This window comes from Tauraco erythrolophus, chromosome 5 (genome assembly GCF_009769465.1).
Source record: "Tauraco erythrolophus isolate bTauEry1 chromosome 5, bTauEry1.pri, whole genome shotgun sequence".
In the NCBI taxonomy this organism is placed as follows: domain Eukaryota; kingdom Metazoa; phylum Chordata; class Aves; order Musophagiformes; family Musophagidae; genus Tauraco; species Tauraco erythrolophus.
This window is the reverse complement of record NC_141469.1, coordinates 8,550,485-8,563,690: the sequence shown is the minus strand read 5'-3', so window position 1 is coordinate 8,563,690 and position 13,206 is coordinate 8,550,485.

Sequence of the window (13,206 nt, the reverse complement as noted above, 5' to 3'; positions counted from 1 at the left end):
TGAAGTATCAAATTGGCAGTATTCCAGGCCACTTTCCATAATACATGAAGTCGATTGTGCTGCTAAAGCACTCACTCTAATTTGTAGAAAAAAGGAGCAATAAAAACTCCACCTGAAAATCAGAATGGGGGTGGGGGGAAGGCACTCAAAATATAATTAAAACAATAAGCTATTTTTTACTTTTTCATTTTGGATGATGAAAAAGATGCCCATTTTCTGGAAGACCACCAGGAAATGTCGAATGATTTCTTTTCATTTACTTCTAAGAAGTAAAATCCAAATGGAGTAGGGGGGGCTGTTTACTTAGAGTAAAAGAAATATAACACTGTTCTTTAAAAGTAAATAGATAAAGAATGAGCTGAAGAGTCTGGGTAGGTACTGCTTGTTATGTTAAATTCCTGATTCGGTCACATCAATGTAACAACATCAAGTAGGAAAAAGTTTAATCACTAAACCATAATCCTGCAAAAGCATATGCCTCACTGAAATTATCAGAAAGCTACATGTAAGTAGTTATGCCAGTGGATGTGTGAGAGTTGGTCCTCATGGGCACTAGGTAAATGCACTAGTCGTAGAGTAAATAAGAGACATTTTGCTTACAGTGTGAAATGCAGCTCTGACATGTTCTGGGGAACTCTTAACATGGGATTTTTTTTAAAGAAAGGGTTTATGTTTCGAAAAGGAGCTTGGATCTTACTGGATGGCAGAGAATACCTTATTTATTTCTTTCCCAGATGAATGACTGTTAGTGGCTGAAGAGAAAGCAAAGATGGCTCGAGATTCGTAAAACCACTTCACCTATTCACCAGCCAAAGCAACTGGCTGGCAGCCCCCAGCACGTTAATTAAAAGCTAACTCTGACAAAGGACTTGGGAGCTCTGTAAGGAGGTGCTTGGTGCACAGGGTGTCATTGCAGGAGAGAGCTCTCAGTGCAGTGATCAGCCAGAGCAGAGGCCTGAGAGCGTGCTCTGGAGAAAGCATGCCAGGACCTGAGAGCTGTATCACTCCGTCCAGTCAATGGGATGCTGCTTCATTAGGCGTACATCTCTGCGGTTTCCTCTTTGGTGCCTGAACTTCATGAAGGTATTTCAGTTCACTTATAAAGACCCTGAACGTTTCCCTAAAGTTTTAGACACTTAGGACTCTGTCAAAAGTTAGAATTCTGTCAAACACTGTTTTATCTATTTATTTAGTTTTTAAAAAGTGGATTCCCTGTTGGTCTCCATTTTTTATTTGAGCATAGAGCAGTATACATCTGTGTGTAAGTGCATTCAACAGGGAGCCATAGCTCTGCAGCCTGGTAGTTGTGGCATCCACTTTGAGATGGGAAGGTTATGTTCCCATTCTTGTTCCGAAGCCTGCTTCTGAGTTTAGCATCCAGCTGCTTTTAGATAGGATATAAAAATAGACTTTGAGTTGATGCCATGTCTTCCCCATCCCAGCTGTATGCTTTCCTTTTCTCAGTGATTTGCCCCAACAGAGTAAATCATCAACAAGAGCACCCAGCGATACCCCTTCATATCCTTCACCGTCACCCTCTCGCTGCCTTCTTTCTTTCCTGAGCCTCTGATCGCTCTGAAACTGTGAGCTGAGATGTCCACCTTCTCAGGCCATGTCATCACACTTGTGATGTAGCAGCACCAGCAAGAAATTTTCTTTGTGGATGGTTGTATCCTATCATTATGCTATGAAAAATGTCTTTTGAGTGTCTATCGGATATCTAGTGGATAAAGGTCAACCCACAGAGGTTGGGCAGGTGTCAAGCTTTTACAGTGCCTTCTGGTCAAGCACGGCTGTGAGTGGTGAGTTTAGGCGTTTTCAGTGCTAGATGGCAGCCAAATGTGTATGGTTTGGTTTTGCTTTCTTTTGTTTTTTAATCTCAGTATTTGTATGCAGGTGGCCCAATTCTGCTTAAATGACTCGATTATTTTGCTGAGCATAGCTGTAAGTAATTCGGTCCCTCTTCCCATAAAAGGAGGGAAGGCACAAAAACCAGTTATCTCTTACTCTGGGCTATAATTAAAAGACAATCAAACTGCAGATGAGCAATCTCTTTTGAAAATCCTTCTTTTAGAATTCTAGGAGGTTAGTTTAGATATTAGCTCACTTGCAATTTGAATGCAAGGATAAATATGTTAAGAAATCTACTGGAAATAATTCAAAGATATAGTTATCCAAGATTCCTAAAAATTTTTGGAAGTTTTGGAAAAAAAAAAATGTTTCCCATTTTCATTTTTTTTTTCATTCTTCTTTCCCCTCCCCTTACTGAAAAGTAAGATGTGGGAAAATAAATGCATTCCCTTTAAGCTTAGAGGATTCCCTTTCAAACTTCAAACTAGGTAAAATAGCTTAAAAATCAAGAGATGCCCATATAATTTTCAAATTTGATAAATAACCTTTTTTCTGTGAAAAAGAAAAAAAAACCTGACTTGAAAGTTTTTATATAATTCTCAGGTTTAATGTAAACTTCTGTCTTCCCCCAGAACATATAATCGAAAGTGACAAATCCATCTACCACCAAAATATTTTGTTGAGAGAAGCTGTATCCTAAAGTAAAAGATAAGCATTTGCATCCTAAGGAAGCCTTGGAACTGTAAGGATTTCAAATGGGCAGGTCTTTTTTTTTTCCTCAAAGCAGCTCGAAAACCTCATGAGCACTGCTCCATCCAACAATATTTTGACTGTAACTGCCAAAGGCTGGAACAGGAAAATGTCATTTGCTTGGTAACCATTGCCACCAAAGACAAGTCCATTGCCTTAGCAACCAATTGCAAGAAAGGCAATAATACGCCTTGTTGTATTGGCCCAAGGTCTGGTCTGTAATAATCTAACAATAATCTGTTAATCGATAAGCTGAATAGTGTTCCCAACAGTGTATTAAAGAACTGGAACCAACGCAGTGGTTGACTTTCATGCCAAAGACTAGCCAAATTTCTTTCCTCATACAGTGTTGAGATAATTTTCAGTAGCCGTAGCATTTACATATCTCTTCCTAAATTTTAGTTTACTGACTCAGTGGCCAAAGTTGGACTGAAATTTTTGTGTTTATTCCTACCTCATGCTTTTACAAAGCATAATATAGCCTGTAGGAAAATATTTTGTGGTATGCATACACACCCTTTTCTAATGCAATTAGTCCCATTTCATGAGATCTAAACTTTAATCATACAAGGAGTCATATCCTACAGCTGTAATATGACTTCAGGAATAGGCTTTAGTGATGCATCAAGTAAGGATGAGTGAAATCAAAATAAAGAACAAAGCACATGGCAAAATGTTTCTTTTCCTGACTGAAAGGCTGATATGAGTTGTAAAGATTAAAAAAAAAAAAAAAAACAGACCAGAAAAAGACAGCAATTTTGCATTGGGCAAAAACTGAGAGCTAGGACAAACAAAGTTTATGTTACCATTCGATTGGGCTCTCTTTCTTCATGCATCTATGGCCTGTTTGGCAGTTTTAAGAACATTCTAAAGTGGTAGGAAGTTCTCAGAAAAAAATTTGCTTTTACAAGTAGGTAAAAATTGGTGGATAGGTAAAGGAGAGAGCTTCAAGTCAATGTTCCCTGCCTTTTCTTCTTACTCCTTCCTAAAGTCTGAGCTCAGCAGCAACCATGTCTGACTTGGCTCTTGGGCTGATCAGTCTATACTAGTCAGCCGACTAGTATAAATCAACTCTGGTCCATTTTTAATTAATAAAGAGAGCAATCTGTGGGTATGGAAAGGATAAAATTAGAAAATAAAGGAAAAATTAGAAGTACTGTGGAAAAAATGAACTGAGGGAGAACATGGGGTCAAGTGCTGAAGACTATTACACACAAAAGCACAGTAAATCAAGGCTCATTTTGGAATTGCTTTCTTTATTATGGAAATGTGAACTTTTGACACTTTATGTGAAATTCCAATATTTATAGACATTTACTTATATAAATAAACTTGATCACACATTCCTATGAGTTTAACATACTTAGGAACTTCTCTGCAGCACATGTTATTACGTACATGACAATAACAAGGAGACATTTAATTACAGAGTTTCCTTTTGTATGCCAACCTGACCCCAGCAAGGAGAGCGAGCTGTCAAACCATAAAAAGTAAAGGTTAGTGTGATTTTTCCCATCTTACGCATTGCCCTCGAGGACAAGCCTTTTTGCTTTCCATGTCCTGCTGTCCCAGTTGGTGTTTGGTGCTGCCTTCCCCCATCCTCTCCACGGCTCTCCTCCTTTCTGTGCTCCCAGCTTCCTCGTGCCTCCAGCAGCCATCACAGCTCACTACGCTGAACTGATTTATTGACCTGAAAGTGTCAGGAGTGAAGGGCTGAAGGAAGAGCATGTGGGTGATGGAGTGGTGGGAGGGAGAAGAGGGTCCTATGGAGAGGGCTGAGAGGGAAGGAATCTGCCATAGCTTTTGCCTACTGTCTGGAGCCAGGTGCTTTATGTGTTAACTTGTGTGTTATCTGAGGGTTATCCGCATACTATTCTTTCAGGGGATGCTGGTTTATCTGAGGGTGGATGATATATGGAAAACAAGGTAATTGGTCTTTTATCAGTTACAACCAGTCCAGATGCTTACTGCAGAAGATCAGACTAGAAGATAACCATAGTTTAGGTCCTTCCAGTGTTAAAATCTATTATGTGTTGAGTTCAGTGCCTTTTTAGCTGGAGGATGATCATTTATAACATTTAGAAACTCTCCTATGTTTTGCCATTGGCTGCCTGTGACCTTTAGCATATGTCAAGCATATAGTGAATTTCTGAATGCTTAAGATTGTAGCAGCAAGGTGTTATATTCCTATTACTTAGTTGGTTTTAACTCCCAGTTTTGGCATGAGACCACTGTAGATGGGTCATTTTCCATTCGTTTAACTTATTAAGAAAAATAAATCTTTCCTTGTTCATTCGTTGATGTATTCACTTTGTTTCTGCAGCAGCAGCAGCAATAGATCTGGCAACAAGACAGTTGAGAGCAGGAAATATTACTTTCTACTCGAAGAAAGGACAAATCCCTCACATTTCTGAGTAATCTGATATAACAAGGCTTCTAAAACACTTGCTTTGCACATACAATCATTGCAAGGTAAAATTTTCATATTATTTTCTCTTTTACACAGTGTGCTGTACTAGACCATTACTTCCAAATGTTTCCATTAACATTGGGTGATATGCTTTGGATGACTGTTTGAGGTATATCAAACCTGAGTGTGAGACTCTGCTTTAACACTTTATTTGAAACTGTAAATATTCAACTCTGAGAGCAGGCTTTGGGAGACCCAAGGCAGGCACTCAGCAATGAGGCACTGGAAGTTAGGAGATGTAAAAAAAAAAAAAAAAAAAAAAAAAAATAAAAATGAAAAAAAACCAATTTGACTTAATAATTTCAAGGGGATCAAACAGTGACCCTCTTGTGGGTTTTTTTATATATAACTTATTCATTTATTCACCTAACCTAACTATTCCTCAGAATTTTTCTCCTTGTGTTCTATGGCTGCAAAGATGTTGATGACCTGCTAATTTATTCCCTGTGTTCTTTATGAATTTCATCTGTTTCCAAAAATTGCCCTCAAATGAGGACAGTCAAACAAGAACATTTTTGCATCTCTCATAAGTACCTTGCATGTGTTCTGCTTTAAAAAAAAAAAAAAAAAAAAGGCTTTATTTTATGAGGGTTTTTTTAAACCCACAGAGTTGTGAAGCTTACCATAATTTACAGAAAGCTTTATGACTGGGAGTGGATGGGAGGAGAAAGAAGGGAAAAAAATAAGCCAAGGGAAGGTGAGGGGTCTTTGAATGAAATAAATAAAATGAGACTATGCCAACTCTTCTCTAATAATGGTAGGAGAAGGAAACAGAAAAGTGCCAACAACGTATTTCCCAGGTTTCATCAAAGTAAAATTAGAAACCATCTTGGCAGTGGGTGACCAGAGATGTTGTCATGTCGATTCCCTTCAGTTTTAATGTTCTTGTCTATAAATGGAATTAACACTTTTAATTTCATTGAGACATTGAAGTGCAGAGTAAGTTTTTGTCACACATCTTCCGATAAAGTATTGAATAGGAAAGAAAAGATTAAAGGTATGTTAATTAGACTAAGAAATGTGTCCTGTGCAGAGAAATATGTGAAGTTTTTCTAGAAACGCACATAAATAAATAAGTGTGAATAAATGGTGGTGTGTTATTGGCCCTTAGTTTGAGATAGCTGCACGATGAGTTGTACTGGTTGTGCTTGATTTGTGCCAGTAAGATACCAGAGTGGAATGCCATTTTAATTTTAATGCTAATTTTCCTGTGAGAGAATGTATCCCATCAGTTATCCTCCCAAATGAAAGGAGCAATTACTTTTAAAAGTAGTGAAAATCCTGATAATCAGGGTTAACATAGAATTACAGAAAATTGCATTTTCTTCTAAGGAAAATTTTAGGGACTTTTGAAAAAAAATGTACTTTACAGTAATTTTTATGACACTGCACTTATAAATTCAAGTTATTCCCATTGCTGTGGGAATCAAATGTATTGTCTGGGAGGGAAGGAAAAGATGTAGGTTACTTTCAGTAGCTTTTCACGTGTAGTAAAGCTTTGTGTTAATATTGAGCACCTTATAACTAGAAGCAAGAACTAAAAACTTCAGTGACTGTACTTTGCAATGAACCCATGAGACATCCAAAAATGAAATTGTCTGAATTTCAATGGAAGGAAATAGGGATCTAGAGCTCCAAAAGCTAGGGCCTTCCTCAAGTAGGTAGAATTCTAACGTGTGGGACATGGGTTTGCATGTTTTAGCCAAATGTGCCCCTAGAAAAGGAGAATGCCTACCACCCTTCTGGTGGCTAACAGTTTTTGAAGTAATTGCAGCCTGTTGTTCTGGAGGCACAAGAGAGGGATTTTAGTGACTCCAGTGGAATCATTCCAGATGTGACGGAAATGAGATCACGTTCTGGGCCTCCTTTTATAGCTCTGGTGAGATACAAGATTGTAGAACTTACAAAGGAGACTCTGCCAGCTCAAGAAAGCTGCTTCTTTTTCTTTTTCTTTTTTATGAGGGCTTTTTTTTTCCCCCACCAACAAGAAGTTGTCTACTTGGAGTTTGCTAATGCCAGGCCATAGACCTTCATCATTTGCAGGGAAACCTCTGCTTCCCTAGTAACTCTCAGTGACACCCTCTCGTCCCCCAGCTCACTCCAGGAGATGCCTTTCCAGCTGTACAACAGGTGACCCAGCATGCTCAGAAGTCCAGTGTGATAGTTTTGGCTGTACACAGCAATGCAGCCTCCATGTGCTAGGGACACAAAGATAGAGCGAAAGGAAAAATACTGGTTTTCTTTGGAGGAATCAAGAATAGCTTGATTGACTCACTGCTGGTTCACCAGCAGTCTGTGAACACCAATGGCTGTTTTCTTTCCCAGCATGTCACAATTTCTGTACTCTACGTTGTCTGTGGAGGTCTATATGTAGTTTTCTTTTTATGATTGGTAGAACATACTTAAAATTCATTTAGCACATTTTTAGCCTAAAATGACATTTTAAAGGTACGTAATAAAACTGATGTGGGCTGGAGCTTTAGTTTATGGGGAAGGGAATTGCTCTATGGGATTGAAAAAGGTGAAAACCTATGGGGTTTGAGTTCTGAAGCCACAAGCAAGGACATTATTATTCATCGGAGGTCATTTTTTCAACCCAGAAAGCACCAGTTTTCTTTATGAACTGAAAACTACGGTCATGTATATTTTATTATAGCCTAAAAAATGCTTTTAAGAAAAGTGCAACATTTCTACTTATCCACTGTGAGAGTTTTTTTGTTAGATCATAAGGGCCTGATTCTGTCCCATAGCTATGGTGGAAGGGTAGGGAACAAAATCAGTGGGACTACTCATGGGGTAAGTTACTCATGGCATAAAGACAGACCTAGGCTCTGAGGTATGTGGCCACCAATAGCAGCAGTCATGGGACAGTTCCAGGAATAATAGTGGCAGCCATTTAAATAAGTGTAAGTGGAAAATTGTCCTCCGTTTTTACAATTTCTATCCCTCAGATGTCTGCATTTAATAATCACATTCTAGTATTCTCATTATTACTCATGAAAATAGTACAACTTTCTGGTCTGCTGAGAATGCAAGTGGGGCAATTACTTAGATAAAGACATCTTGACATTTTGATGGGACAAACTGTCTTTTGACAGAACAGAAAATGCAGGAAAGCCTCACTTCTGACAAACCCAAGAAAAACGTGAGACTTCACCAGTTTCTCTAAAAAAAATTATAGATACATTTTTTTTTTTTTTTTCCTCCAGCCCTGCTGTAATTGACACCAAATGTTCCTGGCAGCAACTGCCTTCCAGTTGGTTACTGCATCTCTACCATGCCAATTGAAAACTACACTTTTCTCAAACTGTGTTTTAGTACAAGGGAAGCAGTTTTGAAATCAGCTTTATTTTTATTCTTAAGGGCTGCTGGTGCATGTCATTTTGTCTTGTAACCACTTTATGAAGAAAAGGTATATTTGCAAAGCAGAATACATTTTCAAAGACGACTGAAGAGAAAGACTATTTTTAATAAATTATGCATTACGAGAGCTCTTAACAATGCTGATTACAAGAAAGAGTAAACCACAATGAAAAACCTTATAAATACATAATCCCACCTTAAAAATACATTTGCCCTTGGTAATTAAAATTTCAACCTCTGCAATGAAACCACAGGGAACATACCTCAGTGAAAATTTAAGGACCTTGGCATTTGTCTAGTGTATAACCACATCATCTCCCTGAAGTGCTCAACAGGCATGCCCATGTCTGATTGCATATATCACAGTGAGGCTTTTCAGCACAGCTAGTCTGGGCCTTGGGAAGAAATGGGTAAATCAGTTAAAGATGAACAATTCCGATTATGTCTTTTTTGTTTTACTCATTACAGTTATTTTTAAAGGTTGAGGCAACATATTTAAATATTTTTTAAAAAGGAAAGAATTATTTCTCAAGCCTGAATATCATCTCAGTTTAGTTTAAAAAGTGAGCACTTCTCTCCCACTGAGAGAGAAGTTGACGTCTTATCTACTGTGTAAGTCAGTGAAAGTAAGTGTGTTACCTTACTGATGGCTGCCTTTGGATATTTTTGTTATTTTGTTTCTCTTCATGTGAGAAAAAAATGACATAATATTGATAAACTGAAAAAAATCTTGAAGTCTCTTGGGCTGTTGATTACTATATACATAGCTGGAATTAAAGGATACGGTACCTGACATGCTTACGAGATTCCTGTGTCAGCTTCTCAGAGGAACCTATACCTGTCTATACCTTCCTTTCAAATAAGTCCTCATTAGTTTTATCTGAACTGTGGGACTCTGGGTACTTGTGACTACAGATGAGGAGCAAACCAATGCTAGCTTTCTTCCTCTTTCTCATATATTGTTTCCATGCAAAGCAGAACAGTCCTGAAGACTGGAGTGTGTTGGATATTTGTGAGATCACAACCTTAATACTCCTTATGTGCAGATTAGACAGATTAGGCGTAGCCTTTGCTTTGAGTTTTCCTTACAGGGTATGAGTATATCCTTTTTGATATATTCTTGCGCTTCATCATCTGAAAATATTTTGCAGCATCAGAGGTTCTCAGCAACATGGTACTTTAATGGTGTACTAAAGTGCTATGATTGACAGAAAACAGCTGGAAGACATTTGAAATAATAAGGACTTCCGCGATCTGGATTTTCTTAAATTTACTTAGCCCACATGCAGAATTCATTGCCAGAGAGAGCTCCTCTGCTAATTGCCAAGGCTCCCCGTACCAGGTTTAGGAAATACGTTGGAAGATATGCCCAACAAATGGGCATGAGGCACACGTAGCAAATCCAGTCTTACCTGAAGGATCATTAGAACCAAGAGAAGCCCCTGATATCCTTCCTACCTACCTGCTGTGCTGAGCACTAGATGAAAGCACCTAGTCTTTAATTTCTGAGTGAAATTCTCTTTTCTCCAAACACTCTATGAGACAACTTTCTGTGTTTTTTTCTCCCCACTGATTTAATTGAAACAGATACCTGACATACTGCAGGAGTTTTAGAGCTACTGGATTAGTGGCTGGACTGTGTGTTGGTTAAGTTTCTGCTTGACTGAATCCATTATTGAACTAGATACATCCCAGATTTTATTCATGTCTTGCGATAATATAGAAAGTTGTTTTCCACAAGGAACTCTATAGTCTCTATAGTAATTGAGGATAATGTGACCTAGTTATTGGATATTAATGCTATCACTGAACTAGGCTGGCTTTGGTTTCTAGGCTAATTCCTAGTTAAACCAATTAGGAATAGTTTCTCTTGTCACTATCTAACTGATGATGAGAAAAAATATACAAAAATTACTAAAAGAAGTCTTCAGCATAGACTTTGAATTGACCGTATTCCTTGGTCTCCTCTTGGTCTCTACTCCCAGTAGCAAAGCATTCAAGCCCAGCCCAGCCTTTTACTATGGTGTGGAAAGCTCACGGCTGTAGATACGGCTGTTACATTAAATAATTCTTCTATCGTGGTATTGAACTTTAAAGTGAAATTAGGACAGGAAAAATGCATGGATTATTTGTATGTAATCAGATGGTTAGGTAGACATTTTTGCTTTTTTTTTTTTTTTAAGCCTTGAAACATCATTAATTTTTTCCACAGCATGCATTACAAATGTATGCTATTTTCACGTATTACTGTACCTTCCTTTAGAAAGTGTTAATCCTTCTGTTTTGCAGCACCTCTGGGCAAAACCACAAAAGTTGTCCTTTAAAATGGCTTTGTGAAACAACAAAATACGTTCTTTCCTTCTAAGTCACTGTCTCAGTTATGGCAAGCTAAGGAGGAATGCAAAGCAGAGGCTTTGAAGTCCTCAGGCACTTCTGCCTTAAAAGACAGAAAAAAAAGAAGTGACCATACAAGATGGTTTTGCAGCTGCACTTGATCACAGGTCTTTCCTGGCTTGGGGAGCTTGTAGTGGCCTTGGTGCCTCTGTCTCGTTATGGCTCTAGGTTCATGGAGCAATTTTGTGAATGGCTTTTTACATGTAAGTTCTCATAGCTTCTGTAGCCGTACTGTGGACAGAAAGGACAAATCGACACACTGAATCTGTGAGATGTTTTAACAAAAGATTTCAGAGGTGGCTGGATTGCTTTGGAACAAATGGTAGCCATCAGTTTCAGTCAACAGTTGTATTTTAATTGTTCTTTTTGGTTCTGAATCCCCAAAGCAATAAAAATTTCCACAGTGAATAAAAAGGACTTGCAGCACTACCATCTTACTGGCATAGCTTGCCAAAGCAAGACTAAACCTGTGCTTGAATTATTATTTTTTAAAAAAATAGGAAACTAACAATTAGCTCTGTTTTCTAAGTAATTAGTTTACAGGCATTTCTGTAGTCACTGAAAAATTACTAATGGTGACTGCATTTGATCCAATCATATTTGAAACTGAGGAAGTAAAAGATTGAGCAATCTGTTGAAAGATCTAACCATGACACATTTGACACATATATGTGAATTGTTTGGCTCATCTCCATGAAGACTATTATAATAAAAACTTTCAACAGTTCATTGCTTACACAGTTGTAATTTTCACAAGCTCATCTCAGAAAGTTAGACACCTATTTTATATCGCAAGTTAGTCTCTGACAATCCCACCTCTGAGAAGTTAACATAAGTACAGGATTTTTACTATTCTGAAGATGCCTGATTTTCAAATTATATGTCTGGTCATTGATAAAATGCATCATAAGGTTATTGTAAAATTTCTGTCTGACACTTCTGTTTCACAACATTCACATTTTTTCTATAATGTTTATTAAACTGCAGTGCAGATGAAACAAAGTTCTAGAAAAAAAATTTTGTAAGAATAAGGAATCTCATAGAAATTAAAAAGTGTTCCAGGAAGGTATTTAACATTTTTAATACAAGACAATTTCAATGACTTGTTTTGTTTTCTTTGTTTGTTTCAATGATATAATTTTTTTCTTATTATATGAAATGATTGAGTTTAATTTTATTTTACATTTATGCTTAGGAATAAATAATTATGAACTATTTTATTTGGATAAGTTTTGTTTTTTTAAAAAACTATACATTTTAATTGTTCTGATGTAAACTTTCACAATTTGTATTCTTTGAAGAATTTTTAGTTTTGACAACTTTCTGTGCAATATCAGAGCTAGTCTGAGCATGAAATTCCCATCAAATTTGTGTCTTTCACATTGTTATGAAATTGTTAGAAATACTGAATTTATTCAAATATTCAGTGGAGTTTTTTACTCTTCCAAGTATGAGTTTTCATGGGTTAGAGAATCATTTTTCAGTTTGTACTCCTTAACCTTGTTTGAATTTCAAAACTTATATTTATAATTCTGATCTTCAGTTCTATAATTTCTATAACTCAGGATCTAACAAAATTTATGGTTATCTTTCCATCATAAATTTTAAGAAACACTCTCTACCCTGACCCAGCGAAGCTACTCACAGCAGAGTGATTATCAGGAGTTAACAATGACATGTCTAAAGTGCTAAGTTTATACAAATATTAAGTCCAGTTATGTAATTCTCCCATAGTTCCTGATGTTTTTATTCATTCAAGAAGCATTTCTAAATTCATCACTCAGAAAAAATTGTATGGCCTTTTTTTTGCCCCACACAGCACATAAAGTTGTCTTTATCAGGTTTCCTCAAAAAACAGAGCAGACTGCCCATTTATCAAATTTCCTAGTGAGCCCTTTCGTGCTTTCATTCTTAACAGCTCTCTTGAAAACGCAGTGAGCTTCTCAAACAATTAAAACTTCTCAAAACCATCTCATCATCCTTTTCTCATTTCTTTTGCCATGATAGCTATAAAAAAAAAAAAAAAAAAGAGTGAGTGAATAGCAACGATTTTATGGCTGTAATTACTACCTACCAGGCTATTCATAATAATTTTGTTGCTTTTATTGCTGCCTTCTTGGGCTTATTGAAGCCACCTTTTTCCCTGCTGTAAGTTCACTTTCTGGCAGATGACAGGAGCTTTCCTGGCACGCATTCGGGATGCCAGAATTTTCTGTTTGTTTCTAATTTCTATGAAAAAAAGTAAATATTTTTAGGGGTACAGATTTGGGATTAATTTCTTAGATTTTTTTTTTTTTTTTTTTTCAAGCAGGGAGTATTACTACTATCCAGTTCTGCTCTTGGGCGTTTCAGTTAATGTCAAGGCATCAACTTGGAAG